The 19,019-nt window shown below is 41.3% G+C and overlaps 1 long non-coding RNA gene across 1 annotated transcript in view; it reads left to right on the forward strand.

Moving 5' to 3' along the window:
- Window positions 1-218: 218 nt before the first annotated feature.
- The window catches only part of LOC143887013 (uncharacterized), a 42,351-nt gene continuing 23,550 nt past the window's right edge, over window positions 219-19,019 (forward strand). The window contains exon 1 of the long non-coding RNA XR_013253980.1: window positions 219-780. This is a non-coding gene — a long non-coding RNA (uncharacterized LOC143887013). The remainder of the gene's footprint in view (window positions 781-19,019) is intronic.

Genomic DNA, 19,019 nt, shown 5'->3' on the forward strand with positions numbered 1-19,019 from the left:
AAAAATCAACATCTCATTTTCCACAAATGAAAAACCATTTTTGTTTGAATAATTCTCAGGGGGGGGGGGGGGGGGCATCGGGTTAGATGAAATGTCATTATATGAGGTAGTTGAAAGAGCTTGGTCGATTAAAGTAGAGGGTAACCCATGTTCATTGTTACTCAAAAGCTTAAAGAAACAAAAAGGTACATAAAGATCTGGAACAAGGATATCTTCGGCCGGGTGGATATCATCAAAAGTCAGCTTGATAACATCCAGACAAAAATAGCCATATCCCCCACAGATGCCAACCTCAGAAAAGAAGAACTCAAGATCAGGGAGGAATACTTTAGAATTGCAATTAAAGAGGAATCAATGGCGAGGCAAAAATCTCGGATCCAATGGCTCAATTGTGGTGATCAAAATTCCTCTTTCTTCCATTCAACAATGAAATCTCGAAAACACCATAATTCCATAACCATGTTAACTGATGAAGCAGGAGATCCTATTTCAGAACCCACTGAGATTGAAAGTACCATGGTCAACTTCTTTCAGAAATTTCTCAACAACAAAACTCTGTTCCTGACCCCTGGATTCCTGAACCTGGAACAAAACTAACCTGTGAAGAAGCTGAATCTCTTTCAAAGCAAGTCACTGCTGAGGAGATAGAACAAGTCATAAAAGAATCAGATGGAAACAAAGCCCCTGGCTCCGATGGTTTCAACGAAATTTTTTTCAAAGCATTCTGGTACCTTATTGGGAAGGATGTCACTAAAGCTATCTCCCAATTCTTCAAATCAGGTAAGATGCTCACCCAGCTAAATTCCACTTTCATCTCTTTAATCCCTAAGTCTACTGATGCATTGTCCCCCGAGATGTTCAGACCCATATCCCTCTGTAATTTTCTCTATAAAGTCATCACCAAAGTCATGGCAAACCGTCTAAGACCTCTTATGGATAAAATCATTAGCCCAAACCAATCAGCCTTCATAAAAAACCGGATAATCCAAGACAATATCCTCCTTGCTCATGACATCATCCACAATTTCCATAGGAAAAACTCTCCCCCTGCCATTTGCCTCAAAATCGATCTAAAGAAAGCCTTTGATAATGTTTCTCATAACTCCCTCATTTCCTTCATGAAAAATATGGGATTCAATGAAACATGGTGTAATTGGGTTAAACAATGTATCCAAACTGCCTCTTTCTTGGTGATCGTTAACGGTTCTCCTTGTGGATTCTTCAAATCCACCAATGGGCTAAGACAAGGGGATCCCTTATCCCCTCTGCTTTTCTGCATCTGCATGGAGATGTTCTCCACCATCCTCAATGATGACACCTCCTCTGGGCTCATAGTTTCCCCTTTCTCTTGCAGAAAATTCCAACTCTCCCACCTACTCTTTGCTGATAACATTCTTATATTTGCAATTCCCAATCCTCAAGTTGCTAGAAATATCACAGATTGCATCAAAAAGTTTAATCAATGCTCTGGCCTACATATGAATGTTCAGAAAAGTGAGATCTTCTATTCTGAAAGCTCCATGCATCTCAAAAGTTTCATTGCTCCAATTCTTAGCTTCCCCGAGGGTCATCTGCCAATAAAATACTTGGGCCTTCCACTCACCTCCAACCGCTTAACCTCAGTTGATTGTAATCCCTTGATTGGAAAGATTGAAAACCGATTGGCAAGCTAGTCGAGCAAATTTCTCACTAGAGCTGAGAGGGTTGAGCTCACTAGAACAGTTCTCAATTCTTTCCAACTCTACTGGTCCTCTTCTTTCAATTTGCCTATCGGAGTCCTTGATAGAATTGATAAGATAACAAGAAATTTCTTATGGGCTGGGAGTACTGTAAAAAAGAAATACCACCCGATAGCATGGCACAATATCTGTACTCCGAAACTGGAAGGAGGGCTTGGGCTCAGAAAAACCAAAGAAATCAACACTGCCTACCAACTGAAGCTTCTCTGGAACATCATAAACAGCTCAAGATCCCTTTGGAAAGCTTGGTTTCACTCCAAATACCTAAAAACAAATCCATCTGGCAAGCTCCAATCCCTTGGAATCCCTCATGGGGTACCAAAAGCATTTTTCGTGCGAGAGATCTTGCGAAACCTCACATATGCTATCAAATAGGTAAGGGGAAAGGAATAAATTTTTGGAAAGACCCTTGGCACCCAAATGGCCCCATCATATTTCAGTACCCAGATGGCAGACCTCTCATTGCCATCTCTCAAACCTCCTCAATTGATCAAATCTACTCTAATGGAAAATGGCTCCCTTCACGTCTAGCTTCACTCCCAAACATCAACTCCATTCTCAATGCAGCAATTCTGATTCCTGGTTGTGAAGACTCCCCAATTTGGAAACCAAACCCAGATGGGAGGTTCTCCAATAAGAGTGCCTTGAACATCACTCGAATCTCTCATCCAAAAATTCCTTGGGCCGCCACTGTTTGGTTCAAAGGCTCAATCCCAAAGCAGAGTTTTACCTCCTGGCAAGCTCTCCTATACAAGCTCAGCACTAGGGACAAATTACTTCTTGGATCTTCCAGAGAAACAAGATGCCCTCTATGCCTGAATGACAGAGAAACTCACGATCACTTATTCTTCAGATCTTCTTTCTCCTCATGGATATGGAGATCGATACTATGGCGCTTCTCTACCCGAAGGAAACCTCTCAAATCAATCGAAGAGGAGGAGGAATGGATCAGAAAAGATTTCCCAGGTAGGAACAGAATTGATACCGAAATGAGAATAACATTCAACTCTGCTATTCATCACATTTGGCTCGAAAGAAACAACAGAATCTTCGAAGGAAAGAAAAACCATAAGCAAATCATCCTAAGGGAGATCCTAGTTAATATCAGAATTCGAATCATTCACTTGGGAATGACATATTCCCCCAACCCCAGAAGCCTCCTGTTTGCAAAGTCTTTCAATCTCAATGTCGACCCTTCCGAGATTCCTGAAAAATTCTCTAAATGGATCCCTCCAGCTAAAGGCATATCAAACTGAATACTAATGCCTCTCTTGAAGAAAACAGAGCATCTATTGGAGGCATCATCCGAAATGAAAAAGGTGTATGCCCTCCATTGCATTCTCTGTTAACACCTCGGAAAAAAGCATCCAACAGCTTGAAATGGAAGCAATTCATAAAGGAATCCATCTGGCCTCTGATGAAGGAATTAAAAATCTCTGGATTGAATCAGACTCCCTCACTTCAGTTCTAAACATCTTGGGCACAGTCAGATGTCACTGGATGCAGAGACCACTCCTTCATTCAATTCACTCCAAGCTGATTAGTTTCAAATCCAGGGAAATCACTCATGTCTGGAGAGAATCTAATGGTGCTATTGATTACCTCTCAAAGGTAGAGTGCCCCATCAAAGGAGAAAGAGTTCTACCGTCTTCATTCGCGACGGATCTTCTCCAATCCATATCCAGTGACGCTCAAGGAACTCTCTACAAACGGCGGAAATGACTCCCATCCTCATCATGTTGTGGCTACTATCAGAAAGAGACCTATTCTCTTGTTGCTTTAGATGGCTCCATTGCCCCCTCTGTCTTGCTCAATCCTTGCCTGAAGTCATGGGAGTTTCTTCTCAGTTGATTATTCCTATTTCTTCTAGCTTGCTTTAACTTCTTTTTGGTATATCTTTTCTAGCTTGGCACCGATTCAAGCCCCCGTGTATCTCTGTTTTATATTTATTTTAATGAATCTCTGGTCGGGGTCCGCCTAACCCCAGCTTACCGATAAAAATAAAAAAAAATTCTCAGGGGGGCGCTTGGATAGCTGGATTTTATAATCCAGGATTTAGCTTGACAACGGATGGGTAAAATCTCTCTCTCTCTCTCTCTCTCTCTCTCTCTAGCTGGATTTTATAATCCAGGATTTAGCTTGATAACGGATGGGTAAAATCTCTCTCTCTCTAATGAAAGGTACACAGATAAAGTACATACTATACACAATTTCAAGAGAAAGGTACATAGGTAAAATACATATTTCTCTTATGGGTACATGGGTGCTAAGGCATATGCATACACCAATTTCCTTTGCTGCATACCCTTTTGTTGAGGTATTCCCCCACAAACATCAACTACCTGGATAACAAATATCAATATTCAACAGCACAAAGTAAAGCATGCAATATACCTCTCTGTGTATTTTTTCTTACAATTATCAATATAAAGTCCATCTAGTTCATACAATGTCATCAAGTCAACATGTGGTATGAAATTGTTGGTAATTGTAATGATCATATTAAATTCATGCCATTTCAAAAAAATTGTAATGATCGTATCACTAGTCTGCACGACAAGATACTTTGAGTTTTTATAGTAAAAATATGTTGCAAAACAATATAGAAAGAGATTCATTAGTAATCATATTTTTTTTACTTGTGTTTTTTTTTTGTAAGTCTTCTCTTCTTCTCAATATTATTGAGAAAAATCCGTCGGGCAAATCCGATCCGATCGTTCATAAATTAAAAGAAAGGTAGATTAAATGAAAGCCACAAGATGAATACCAAGATTATGATTCGGCCAAGCCTACATCCACAGACGAGAAACACGATCTTCACTATGAGGAAACAAAATTTCAAGGATTACAATGGATTGATCCAAAACCCACAAACCCACAAACACGCAACCCTTCCCTTGTTTCTCTCACCGAAGACCATACACTGAGAATAAACTGAGAAAAATTCCCAAAAGAAAAACCAAGAAGATACCTGAAGAGGAACCCGAGAAGAAACTCGAAGAAGAAACCCTCTCTCTTTCTCCTTCTCTCTCTTCCCTTTTCTTTCTCTCTCTTCCCTCCACTCTCTCTCTCCACCTGAGGTAACCGACACACCCCAAGCCGTAACTCACTTTGCAGCCGGCCACACCAAAGAGAAATTAATAGAGAGCATTTTATAGGTAAGTTTTTCCAAAACCCTAAAAATCTTATTTGTATTTTTTGCTTTTGCCTTCCCACACAAGTCGTGGGAAATAAGGCAACTTTACTAACAGTAATGAATTCTTTAAGTGGGATAGCACTAAAGAAACACAAAGTCTTAAAGAAACATAAACTCTTTAATGAAATTCTCTCCCCTTCTTTTCCATGGAGAGAAAACGTGTATACACTTCTTTATATAATGTGTGATACGTTTACAAAATTTACAATTATTGTTATCAATCAAGAGTAATTAAAGAAAATAATAAATATGATTTACAATTTAGAAAAGAAAGGTAAATGTAGTTTCTAGAAGAATCAATTTCTTAAAGAACCATTCCATAAATATAGATAATCTTCCTTCTGAAGTGGATGGCGTATTGTTGCAAATCTCTTCTTCTGTTTTATTAGAACCATTGGATCTTTGACTAGATCGAATGGTTCTTGATGCTTCAATACTCCCCCTCAAATTGGACTGGGGATTAATCCACATGTCAAGTTTGGCTCTCGAGCTTGGAAATACATCACGAGCCAAGGCTAGGTGAAGATATCAGCAAGTTGATTGTGAGAGGCAACAAATCGTGTGACCAAAGACTGGAGTGCAACTTTCTCACATACAAAGTGATAGTCAATCTCTATGTGTTTTGTGTGTGCATGAAAAACTGGATTGATTGTCATATACAAAGCACTGAAGTTATCACAGAATAAGGTGAATGGTTGGGGATGAGAATTTCAATATCACGCAGGATGAATGAAAGCAAAGTCAGTTCGACGGTGGCGGAGGCCAAGGCACGATACTCTGCCTCAGCACTTGAGCGAGCGACTGTTGATTGTTTTTTTGCACTCCAATAGAACAATTTGAGCCAAGAAAAGGACAGAAGCTAGTTGTAGATCGTCATGTAGCAGGACAGCAGGCCCAGTCGGCATTAGAGAAGGCATATAAATGAAGGGGAGCTATGAGCTAGGAAACGCAACCCGAGGTGCACAATACCATGAATATATCGTAAGATACGTTTGATGAGTTGAAAATGGTCGATGGTGAGGTTGTGCATGTATTGGCAAACACAATTAACCGTAAATGACAAGTCTGGCCTGGTCATCTTAAGATATTGTAGAGCACCTACAATACTACGATAGTGAGTAACATTTAGATAAGGTTCATCAGCTCCCCTTGAAGGTGATGACTTGATTGCCATAGGAGTAGAAATACTTTTGCATGTCATCATCAAGGCACAATCCAAAAGATCAGTGGCATATTTGGATTGAGATAGGAAGAGACCATAGGGTGTACTATGCACTTCAATCCCTAGGAAGTAATGAAGTGGTCCCAAATCCTTCATGGAGAAGGAGCTTCCCAAAGTCCTGATGAGATCATCAAGTAGAGATTTATTATCCCCGGTTAATATAATATCATCGACATAGAGAAGTAAGATGATAGTATGTCCACCATGGTGATTGACAGAGAGAGAGGAATCTGCTACACTGCAACAAAATCCATACGCAAGAAACAGTAAGATCGTAAGTAGCCATCTACAAACAGAGCATAATATCTAAATTTTTGCATTGAGCTAACTAAGACCGGTCCCCAAAGACCACAATGGACTATATTTAATGGCTCAATAGATCAATTATTAGAAGCAGAAAAAGGAAATTTAACACTTTTACTAAGTTAACAACTAGTGCATAAATCCAAAATTTCCAATAACAGAAATAAAGCCATTATTCTTGAGAAAATTTAGTACCCTAGTTTGTGGATGACCAAGTCTCATATGCTATATGTCTTCAGCTGCATCTTGAAACCATTGCAAAAAGTTTGCCTCCACTCTAGAATCCAAATGCGTACAATCCTCCTTGTTTACTCCCCGATGCCAATATTTGCCTTGTCCTCTGATCCTTTATTTTAAAACTAGTTCCATCAAATTCAAAGTAGCAAGGATAGTCAGTTGTAATTTGAGATACAGAAAGTAGGCTTTTCTTAATGTCTGGAACAAGTAATACATTTACCAAAGGAATTTTAGTATTACTATGGACCCCGATCCCGAGGACGGTAGGCGAGGGACACGAGATCCCCCGTCGGTCCTCTAAGATCTCCACAATGTGAAGGAGAGCTCTACCAAGGAACTCTCGAAATGATGCCACTCACAGCATGGGTGGCGATATAAATGAGATACCTCTCGATTCAAGGACTGGCCCGGAACCAAGATATACCTATAACAAAGAAGAGTCGCCATCCAAGGAAGTAGGCCCTGGATCCCACGAAATACTCTGTTGCAACGGATAACCAGAGATACAAAAGTCCGTGCCTGATGACGAATGGGGAAGGTGTTAAGCGCCCCCAATTCGCCCAAGTGCAAGCACCTGGTCTCTTATGTCATTTTTAATTAATTTTGAAGAGTTTTGGGCTAAAATCATGTGAAATGGGAACGGGTATCCCCGAGAAAACGTCTATCTAAGCATGCATGACCCGGGGATGGGCAAAAGAAAATAAACATCCAAATCCTAACTCACCGCATCTAATCCTAACCCATCACATCTAGAAAAGCAATAAAATCCACACGCACAGCTACAGCTAAGCAGATAATCAAGATAAGATGAATAAATACTACAACTAAGCAGGTGAGAGGACAGATAAGCACAACAGTAAACTACCAAAGCAATAGAATAAACACACTATCATGCGAGCCTATGTATGAGATAATGCAAAGGAAATAATAATCAATCTCATGCTAGGAAAGTAAGCAAGCTAACAGTAGAAAAGCAGTAAAATCCACACGCACAGCTACAGCTAAGCAGATAATCAAGATAAGATGAATAAATACTACAACTAAGCAGGTGAGAGGACAGATAAGCACAACAGTAAACTACCAAAGCAATAGAATAAACACACTATCATGCGAGCCTATGTATGAGATAATGCAAAGGAAATAATAATCAATCTCATGCTAGGAAAGTAAGCAAGCTAACAGTAGCACATAAGAAGTCAAAGATAAACACACAATGAGCTAAAAGATACAGGGAAATAAATGAATCGGAAAATTAATGATACATGAGAACCGAGAATGCCAAGGAAAAGAAAAGGGAGTGTACGATAGGCTCAGGGAGCGATTCTAATAAATCAAGCTCAGCGATCCTGACCCGCTAAAGATCGGATAAGCCTCATGATCGTCATAGCCTATCGTTGGGCTCAGCGAGGACAATCCCTGTGAAGGGGCCACGCTACGTCATCGCCCGTCCCAAACCGGATAAAACGTCAGAAAACCGATAAAACCGGAGAACCACGATCAAAATCGGAAATGAAATGAAAGGAAGGCTCCGAGTGACCTGGCAATCATCATCCTTGCCCATTTTGATTTTTGTTGTGAAAGGTTTGAAAGATTTTTTTAGAAAATGTTTGAATGATTTTTTGAAGGGTTTAAATGATTTTATTGAAAAGTTTGACTGAACTTGGGACGAGAATCCCAAGCTGCCTACGTACCCTGTGGAAAGGGATCAAGCCAACGTAGTTCGAAACAACATTTCGAAATATGCTTTGAGTGTTTTTTTTTTTTTATGTTTTTTGGATTTTTGTTATTTGATTTTTATGTATTTTTATCCCTTTTGATCGAAAGGGGGTTTTGGCTCAAGAGGTTGCCGTCTGTCATCGCCTAAACCCGACGAGTGTTCCCAATATCGATGGGGATCCCGAAATACGAAGAGGATCCCAAGGAACGTGAAGAGAGATGAACCCGAAGAAGGCAAGAAGTTAATCCCTAACCCTGTAGAAAATGATCATCTCGAAGATGAAGGAAACCTTGAGTCCTGTAAGAAAGGATGGCCTCTGTAGACACCCCATTTTGTTTTGTTTTAATCAACAAATAAATTAGTGTGTTAAATCCATGTGAGAACCCCCTCTATAATTGATTTATATGTTTTAGGTCATTAATATCTTGATCTGACTTTACGGATCATCAATCGGGACAAAATAAGCTAGGGTCACTTCATAGCCCGGACCCTGATTCTATTCCGAAACCCGATTTCCGTAAATCGTTAGATCAGTGGCAGATCATGACCTGGGTCTAACCATCCAAAACCACCTAACCTCTCCTCTCATCCTAACCATCCAAACCTCACCTAACCTCACCTAACCTCTCCTCTCATCATAACCATCCAAACCTCACCAAACCTCACCTAACCTCACCTAACCTCACCTAACCTTACCTAACCTCACCTAACCTTACCTAACCTCACCTAACCTCACCTAACCTCCTATCCCATTCTCCTATAAATACCCTCTCATCCCACCATCAAAGGAAAAAGAAGAGAAGAAAAGAGGAGAGAACCCCTCTCTTAGAAAATTCATCCCTCTCCCTCATCTCTTCAAGGGTTCGGCCATCCTTGCCGGATCGGGTGATTTTATACGTTGGGTGATATATATTAAAAGCAGTCATTATCAAGCAAGGAATCATCTTCAAGGAATTAACATCAAAGAAAAAATCAAACACAAAGTGGGTTTCCAAAGAGGTAGGCATTTATTTCAATTCTATGTAGGGTCTGTTTTCATGCATATCTTTTACTTTAAAAGAAAAACCATGTTAGGAAGCATGTAGGGTCCGTTTTCCCCCTGGTTAGCCTCTGGTTAGACCCTGGTTGCACCCAGGTTCGCTGCTGGTTGCACCCAGGTTCGATGCTGGTTGCACCCTGGTTCCCTACTGATTCGCACCCTGGTTCCCCTGCTGGTTGCACCCTGGTTCCCTGCTGGTTGCACCCTGGTTCCCTACTGGTTCGCACCCTGGTTCGATATTGGTTCGCACCCTGGTTCCCTGCTGGTTCGCACTCTGGTTAGACCCTGGTTGCACCCAGGTTCGCTGCTGGTTGCACCCAGGTTCCCTCCTGGTTGCACCCTGGTTCCCCTGCTGGTTCGCACCCTGGTTCCCTGCTGGTTCGCACTCAGGTTCGCTGCTGGTTGCACCCAGGTTCCCTGCTGGTTGCACCCTGGTTCCCCTGCTGGTTCGCACCCTGGTTCCCTGCTGGTTCGCACCCTGGTGCACCCTGGTCCGCACCCTGGTTTGTACCCTGCTTCCTCCTAGTTAGACCATGGCTAGTCTCGGGTTTGCTCCTAACTTAGACCCGACTCACTTGACCCTAACCATTAACCCAATCCAACCAAGTAATATCCCAACACAATCCGAGTCGCATGTCTGAATCCATTTGGCCGAATCTCATAAGCCCGCCCACTTCGAATTCCGAAAATTCAAACCCTTGATGATTCCTATATGCTCAATTCTTTGATGCAAATTCCCAATTCCAAAATCCCATTGCTAGATCAATGTTTCTGAATCTCAAGTCCAATGCTCAAATGCAAACCCGATTCCAGATACAAATACCAATTCTGTCTTCCAAAATCCAAGTAACCTCCCCAGTGGAACTACGTGTGGCTTGATCCCCATCACGGGGTACGTAGGCAATTTGGCACTCCCAAGTTCAGTCGCACCTTTCTCTATCTTTCCCATTCCCTCACACTATTCATCATCTCGATTCATCTCGTGTCTCTCGGAACCATTGGATTATGGTTTCCGTCGTAAGAACCCTTAGAGCCCAATTTAGGAACAATGGTGTCGTGTCGTGTTGTGTCCTAAGTTTTAGGGAGTCCTAGAGTTAGGAGTCCAGCCTCATCACGGACGCTTGCTATGTATAGCAACCGTGCCATAGGTCTAGTTACACTAGTCACCCAATCTTTCCCTAGGACAAGCCTAGTAAACTAGGATGTAGGCAAACCTGCATTAGTCTAAGGGACCATTTGCATTTAGATGAGAATCATATAGCATCTTAGATGAAATCCTAAGATAATAAAATCCTCAACTTGAATTAAATAACTTCTCCTAAAACTGTTGAAACAGTCAATCCCGTCTAGGTCGGTGTCCTAGTTGAGTTAGGCATAAGTAGCTTAGCTTAGGTGCACCGAACTACGTCGACTCTGATCCCAGTGAGGCTTGGGTACGTAGGCAGCTTGGATGTCTGACGGCATACCACCCGCGAGTCGGCACCATAACAAATTGTGGTGTTTTGGATATTAATTTTCTTGTAAATGCTTAATCAAATCATTTAGGACTTTCCATGAAATTAGAATTTTAGGAGAACTTTCACTTAGATTGAATCCAGACAAATTAATAAATCAAGATACACATTTAGGATTCACATTGAAATTAGATGTTAGGATGCATGTCACTTAGTTCGCACTTTAACATAGAGTTGAATGAGCCATTTAAAATAAATTTAAAAGAGTTAGCTTTTGGAATCGAAGACCGATTATCGGGCAGGAATGGTGCATGTGGTGGATAACTCCCCATACCTTCCATTCTCGTAACCAGGTAGCGAGTCTAGATTTCTGGTTAATTATGGGTCCTAGATCCCACATCTAGGTGGCGACTCTGTCAGTCTCTTTCGTGTGGAATTCGGATTGCCTTAGTGATCCCAAGTTCACATAAAAGACGAATTACAATCAACAATTAAAAAACACACGCCAATCGCGTGGATACGAGAGACCAAGAGAGAGAGCGCGGCGGCTCGCGCCCCACCCCTCTCGCGGGATTCGGGTACCACAGTCTGGCGACTCTGCTGGGGATCACCTAACTTCATTAAAATTCCAAAAGATAATTCATTTGAATTTAATTTAACTGGCTCATAAGAACTCTATCTCTTGTATACTTGTCAGATTAGTTTGTCTTGTTTTATTTTCTCATCACATTTTACTCAAACTTAATCTAACAAAACCTGAAGGCATCATAGATCGCGCGAACTTATTGCACACACTTACATCACTTGCATCTAAACCCTTGCATCTCACGTGCACACACGTCCTATTTTAGGAACCCGGAGTGTTATCTAGCATGGTTGACTGGGATTTCATCACCTGGTGCCTCTGTGCTAGAGAAGCATTCCACCCTTAGCCTGGTACCTTTATGGTACGTAAACGGATCTCTTGTTCACGTACTGATACGCCGGACACTGGTACAGTATATCGAGCAGGGATTCGCGCTAAGGGAACTCTTGGCCTTACCCCTAGATTAACCCACACATGCATGTAGTATACGAACACATGTGCATCACGTGTGTGAGCCTAGTTTAGGATATCCTACCCATTGGTGTCTAGATTAGGCCGTGGTCCATCTTCCAATGGTCACGATCGGTCCTTATATACACGAACAAAGTCATGAGTCGAGATTCTCTCTCCACTCCGATAGATTAGGATTAAGGTTGATGCCTTCAGGTAACACTGATAAAATGTGAAAAAAAAAAATTCCCTTTGAGTTAGGATATAAATCCCATCATTTCCAAAGATCTCATAGGATTAGTCATTCATGATCTATCCGTTGAAAGCAATCTTATGCTATCTCATCTAATCTTTTGATCGTGCGTCTTTCGTTCTTCTGTCATACGATTCGATCGTATCTTCATGCCATCCCCTAACTGGCAGATGCAGAATCTCACAATCTTTCGATTATGCGTTCTCATGATCTGATCATGCCTGGTCCAGATAATCCAATCTTGCTTGTACCCCTGGTCTGTTCCTCCTCTAGGGGCTACCTTTTTCAAGATTATTTTGCTAAGTCCTTCAGAGTTCACTCTCAGAATCCTTGAGCTAGGGGCATTTCCCTATGCGAATCAGTCATCATTGTCCAAAATTGAAAGTATCAGCCATGATGATGTTCAGAACGAACCAGCCTTCGCCGAGCCTTCAACGCCAAACAGTTGCAGCAGTTAAAGTTTTAGTCACTTACTATTTTATGTTGAGTCAGTCATCATGGTCAGTATAATTGTTGAGTCCGGTCTTACAGTTAAAGGTCAATGCCTAGTCCAGGCAAGTTATCTTCTGTTTCCCTTTCTTATTTAGAGTTGTGAATCCTGAGCATGTTCAGGATAGGTCGTCTGATGTAATAGCTTTTCTTTAAATAAAATTTCAGTCCGTTCCAAAAAGTTCACTTGTGTCTGTTCTTAAGTGTGCTTCTGATCTTAAAATAAGACTCCCTCTTCAAATGAGGACAAAATTGACGAAACTCCACTTGAGTCACAGCAATTACTTGAACGAGAGGAGGAGCGCCAATCCCAACCTTTCAAAGATGAAATTGAAATGATAAACACTGGCACTGAAACTTTGATTCAGTGAATGCCGATTGAAAATACATTACCCTCTAAAGAGTGTGAAGAATTGATAAAATTATTTCAAGAATAAGAAGATTGTCTAGAAAAGCTACAACCGATACCAGGGGCAAGACATAGAGGGAAAGCTCAAAGAAAATGAAGAAAGTGAGAAGATATATGCTATACAAGGGGCATAGAGTGGAAACAACTTTCATATTTCCAATCAATGACCTTGGTTCTCAAATTCATAGCAAAAAGCCAACAAATTCAAGATGAAAAGTTCAAGAGCAAACAATGAAAAGTGATCATCAGATATCGAGAGTACGAATCCATAGATGGAGGATGTCAAAGAACAAGTTTCGCTCTATGAAAGTCGAAAGCACACTTTAGAATCTTGGAAGAAGAAGATCCATTATCTCTTACCTGGAAATGCCGTCAAACTCCGTAAAAAAAAAAAAACAAAAAAAAACAAAACAAAAAAGAAAAAAATAATCAGTACCAGACGGACTCTAGCCAATCTGAACATCGGAAGGCCCCCTTTGGCCGAATAAATCCCAAAATCAGAACCAATGTCAAAAGAATACCGGTTTGCAAACCCTTCGAGCCTGAATAAAATTTTCTTGAAAACCCATCAAACCAGGGGCATTTCCCCGAACTACGCGAGACCTGATCCCTACACTGGGGTACGTAGGCAGCTCGGTTAAACCGAGTTCGGTCGATTCAAAAAAAAAGAAAAAGAAAAATCAATCGTTCCAGAAAAAAAAAGAGGGACAAGTTCCAAAAGAAGAGAAGTTAATTGTTCCAGAAAGAAAAGAAAAAAGGAAAAAAATCAATTAACCTTCAAACAATTGATCTTCAAACTAGGGGCATTCGCCTTGACCTACACACGACCTGATTCCTACCTTGGGATATGTAGGCAACCTGTTCACAGGTTCGGTCGAAATCTTTGTTGAACCTTAAGCCATTCTTTGAAAAGCCCTATCCTACCTATAAAGTCCTTCTGGTGTTCAGAACTAATGAGCTAGGTCCCGAGACACAATAAAAAAAAATGATGAATAAGAAAACGAACGGAGTTTGAAGATCTGCTAGACTGAAAACCTGAAAGGGCGGTCTAGGCAAAATTTAAGATCATTCCCCTGCTAAGTTGAAAACCCGAAAGGGCGGCTTAGGCAAAAGCTAAGGGGATAGCCTGCTGGATCGAAAACCTAGAATGGTGGTTCAGGCAAAAGTTAAGGCTAGCGCGGTCCGCCAAGTTAAAAACCCCGAAGAGGTGACTTGGTCACGGTAAGAGAATCATTATAAGAAGGCTACAGCTGGTATCAAGACTGAAGATCAACTGAAGTTCAAGCAAATTCAAGTGATATCCTCAAAACTGGGGGCATTGAAGCTAAGCAATCTTAGGGGGCGTAATTAAATCCTTGAGGCATTACTGTTTTAAGGAAAAAGTCCAGTGTTTACCAATTGAAAAACTATTCCTCGAAAGGATAGACTTACCAAACAAAATATTAACTAAGTCAGAAGCATCACTGTGTTTGTCAGTATAGTCAGTCAATCTTTGTTATTCTAAGTTCACTCCTTCAGGGCTGCTCAATCCTTTGAGTAGTGCCTTTCATCTAAGTTTTCTCTTTAGAAAGAGTCAATCGTCGTTCCTATGTCCAAATGATGTAACTGTCTTGGTGAAGGAGGCCCGGCCTAGGCAGCTCCCTGCAATTATACCTGAAAGGGTTCGAGAATCTAGTCAAACAGCTACATTTCAAAGAAGATCAACTCAGAAGAGTTCAGAAGTAGAAACATCAGAAAGCCCAGCTTCCGTAAAAAGATCATACCCCAGGAAGGCACCTTAAGCTTGGAAGAGCCCCAGATGCAATGGTGGTTGAGCCAATTTCTCAGAAAGATGAACCATTAAAATTCAGAATTTCCTTCCGGTTAGTTAAATACTATCCTGGTCAAGAAATGTTCATCTAAGCACCTGTCAAAAAACAGATCCCGCTTTTCCATGTTAGAGAGCCGTTGTTCTAAATTACCAATTTCAAGTATCTTGTTCAAGGTTTCAGTTATCAAAATCCCCAGAAGACAAGACCAACAGTCTCATTGAGAAAAATCTTGTTGAAGTTTCATAAAAGTGTTCCTAATCCATTCTTGTTACTAATGGTTCTTCGTTCATAAGGTTGGTCGTCTCATCATTCGTCAAAGTCTTGGTTTCCAATATCTTTACTGGGCACGATCTATAATGTCCCCGATTTCATTGAGTTCAAAAAAAAAATAAAAAAAAAAATCCAAAATTCATCAAATCCAATCCCCGATTCAAACAAATCCAATCTTACGTCAAATTCAAGTTCATGAAAAATCTCATGTCCTCTTTGAGCCCTTTTGTGAAAGGTGCCTCATTTCTCGAGTCCATTTGTGAATGGTCTCGTCTTCTCCTTGAACCCGTTTGTGAACAGGTTTCTCATTCTCTGAGTCCATTTGTGAATGCTCTAATGTCCTCTTTGAGCCCGTTTGTGAACGGTGCCTCTGTTCTCGAGGCCATTTGTGAATGGTCTCATCTTCTCCTTGAGCCCGTTTGCGGACGGTACCTCATTTTCCAAAAATAAAAAAATTTATCAAATCCAAATCCTTAATTAAAAAAATAAATAAAAAAAATCCAATCCTACGTCAAATTCAAGTTCATGAAAAATCTCATGTCCTCTTTGAGCCCGTTTGTGAACGGTGCCTCTTTTCTCGAGGCCATTTGTGAATGGTCTCATCTTCTCCTTGAGCCCGTTTGCGGACGGTACCTCATTTTCCAAAAATAAAAAAATTTATCAAATCCAAATCCTTAATTAAAAAAATAAAATAAAAATCCCATCCTACGTCAAATTCAAGTTCATGGAAAATCTCTAAATTCTTCGAGCCCGTTTGTGAACGGTACCTCTTTTCTCGAGCCCATTTGCAAATGGCCTCGTCTTCTCCTTGAGCCCGTTTGTGAACGGTGCCTCATCTCTCGAGTCCATTTGTGAATGGTTTCGTCTTCTCCTTGAGCCCATTTGTGAACGGTGCCTCATTTTCTGAGTTCATTTATGAATGGTCTCATGTCCTCCTTGAGCCCGTTTGTGGACGGTGCCTCATTTCTCAAAAAATCAAAAATTCATCAAATCCAATCCCCAATTCAAAAAATCCAATCCTACGTCAAATTCAAATTCATAAAAATCTCTAAATTTTTCATTGTTGAATTCATCAATCAAAGCTATCTTGTGTCGTCGAGCCCGTTTGTGAACGGTGCCTCATTTCTCGAGCCCATTTGTGAATGGTCTCGTCTTCTCCTTGAGCCCGTTTACGGACGGTACCTCATTTCCCAAAAATAAAAAATTTATCAAATCCAAATCCTTAATTCAAAAAAATCCAATCCTACGACAAATTCAAGTTCATAAAAATTCTCTTGTTTCTTTGAGCCCGTTTGTGAACGGTGCCTCTTTTCTCGAGTCCATTTGTAAATGGTCTCGTCTTCTCCTTGAACCCGTTTGTGAACGGTGTCTCCTTTTTCCGAGTCCATTTGTGAATGGTCTCATGTTCTCCTTGAGCCCGTTTGTGAACGGCGCCTCATTTCTCGAGTTCATTTGTGAATGGTCTCGTCTTCTCCTTGAGCCCATTTGTGAACGGTGCCTCATTTTCTGAGTTCATTTATGAATGGTCTCATGTCCTCCTTGAGCCCGTTTGTGGACGGTGCCTCATTTCTCAAAAAATCAAAAATTCATCAAATCCAATCCCCAATTCAAAAAATCCAATCCTACGTCAAATTCAAATTCATAAAAATCTCTAAATTTTTCATTGTTGAATTCATCAATCAAAGCTATCTTGTGTCGTCGAGCCCGTTTGTGAACGGTGCCTCATTTCTCGAGCCCATTTGTGAATGGTCTCGTCTTCTCCTTGAGCCCGTTTGCGGACGGTACCTCATTTCCCAAAAATAAAAATTCATCAAATCCAATCCCCGATTCAAACAAATCCAATCTTACGTCAAATTCAAGTTCATGAAAAATCTCATGTCCTCTTTGAGCCCTTCTGTGAAAGGTGCCTCATTTCTCGAGGCCGTTTGTGAATGGTCTCGTCTTCTCCTTGAGCCCGTTTGCGGACGGTACCTCATTTCCCAAAAATAAAAAATTCATCAAAACCAATCCCCGATTCAAACAAACCCAATCTTACGTCAAATTCAAGTTCATGAAAAATCTCATGCCCTCTTTGAGCCCGTTTGTGAACGGTGCCTCTTTTCTCGAGGCCATTTGGGGATGGTCTCGTCTTCTCCTTGAACCCGTTTGTGAACATGTTTCTCATTTTCTGAGTCCATTTGTGAATGGTCTCGTGTTCTCCTTGAGCCCGTTTGTGAACGGCGCCTCATTTCTCGAGTCCATTTGTGAATGGTCTCGTCTTCTCCTTGAGCCCGTTTGTGAACGGTGCCTCATTTCTCGAATCCATTTGTGAATGGTCTTGTCTTCTCCTTGAGCCCGTTTGTGAACGGTGCCTCATTTTTCGAATCCATTTGTGAATGGTCTCGTCTTCTCCTTGAGCCCGTTTGTGAACGGTGCCTCATTTTCTGAGTCCATTTGTGAATGGTCTCGTGTCCTCTTTGAGCCCGTTTGTGAACGGTGCCTCATTTCTCGAGTCCATTTGTGAATGGTCTTGTCTTCTCCTTGAGCCCGTTTGTGAACGGTGCCTCATTTCTCGAATCCATTTGTGAATGGTCTTGTCTTCTCCTTGAGCCCGTTTGTGAACGGTGCCTCATTTCTCGAATCCATTTGTGAATGGTCTCGTCTTCTCCTTGAGCCCGTTTGTGAACGGTGCCTCATTTCTCGAATCCATTTGTGAATGGTCTCGTCTTCTCCTTGAGCCTGTTTGTGAATGGTGCCTCATTTCTCGAGTCCATTTGTGAATGGTCTTGTCTTATCCTTGAGCCCGTTTGTGAATGGTGCCTCTTTTCTCGAATCCATTTGTGAATGGTATCGTCCTCCTTGAGCCCGTTTGTGAACGGTGCCTCATTTCTCGAGTCCATTTGTGAATGGTCTTGTCTTCTCCTTGAGCCCGTTTGTGAACGGTGCCTCTTTTCTCGAATCCATTTGTGAATGGTATCGTCCTCCTTGAGCCCGTTTGTGAACGGTGCCTCATTTCTCGAGTCCATTTGTGAATGGTCTTGTCTTCTCCTTGAGCCCGTTTGTGAACGGTGCCTCTTTTCTCGAGTCCATTTGTGAATGGTTTTCTATCCTCCTTGAGGCCGTTTGTGAACGGTGCCTCATTATCCAAGTCCATTTGGGAATGCTTCTTATCCTCGTTGAACCCGCTTGTGAGCGGCGTCTCATCTCCTTCTAAAAACTGTTTGAGAGCGATCTTTGTCCTTTCCCTTCAGAATCCATTCGAAAATGATATCTCATTCTCTAATTGCCCGTTTGTGAACGGCGCCGCATCGAGTTTTTTTTATTATTCAAGTTCTAGGGTTTCATCTAAGGTTTTGCATTATGTTAAGGTGCGTTGTGTCTAGAGAGTCCTTTGTCGATTAAAACTACGCAAAATGGTTCTGTCATTTTTAACTTTGGTATTCAATGACTACGTCATCTCTACCAAAGAGGGGCATCTGTAGACACCCCATTTTGTTTTGTTTTAATCAACAAATAAATTAGTGTGTTAAATCCATGTGAGAACCCCCTCTATCATTGATTTATATGTTTTAGGTCATTAATATCTTGATCTGACTTTACGGATCATCAATCGGGACAAAATAAGCTAGGGTCACTTCATAGCCCGGACCCTGATTCTATTCCGAAACCCGATTTCCGTAAATCGTTAGATCAGTGGCAGATCATGACCTGGGTCTAACCATCCAAAACCACCTAACCTCTCCTCTCATCCTAACCATCCAAACCTCACCTAACCTCACCTAACCTCTCCTCTCATCATAACCATCCAAACCTCACCAAACCTCACCTAACCTCACCTAACCTCACCTAACCTTACCTAACCTCA

This window comes from Tasmannia lanceolata, unplaced genomic scaffold (assembly GCF_043159265.1).
Source record: "Tasmannia lanceolata isolate RefF3 unplaced genomic scaffold, GAP_Taslan_0.1 ptg000012l, whole genome shotgun sequence".
Classification (NCBI taxonomy): Eukaryota; Viridiplantae; Streptophyta; class Magnoliopsida; order Canellales; family Winteraceae; genus Tasmannia; species Tasmannia lanceolata.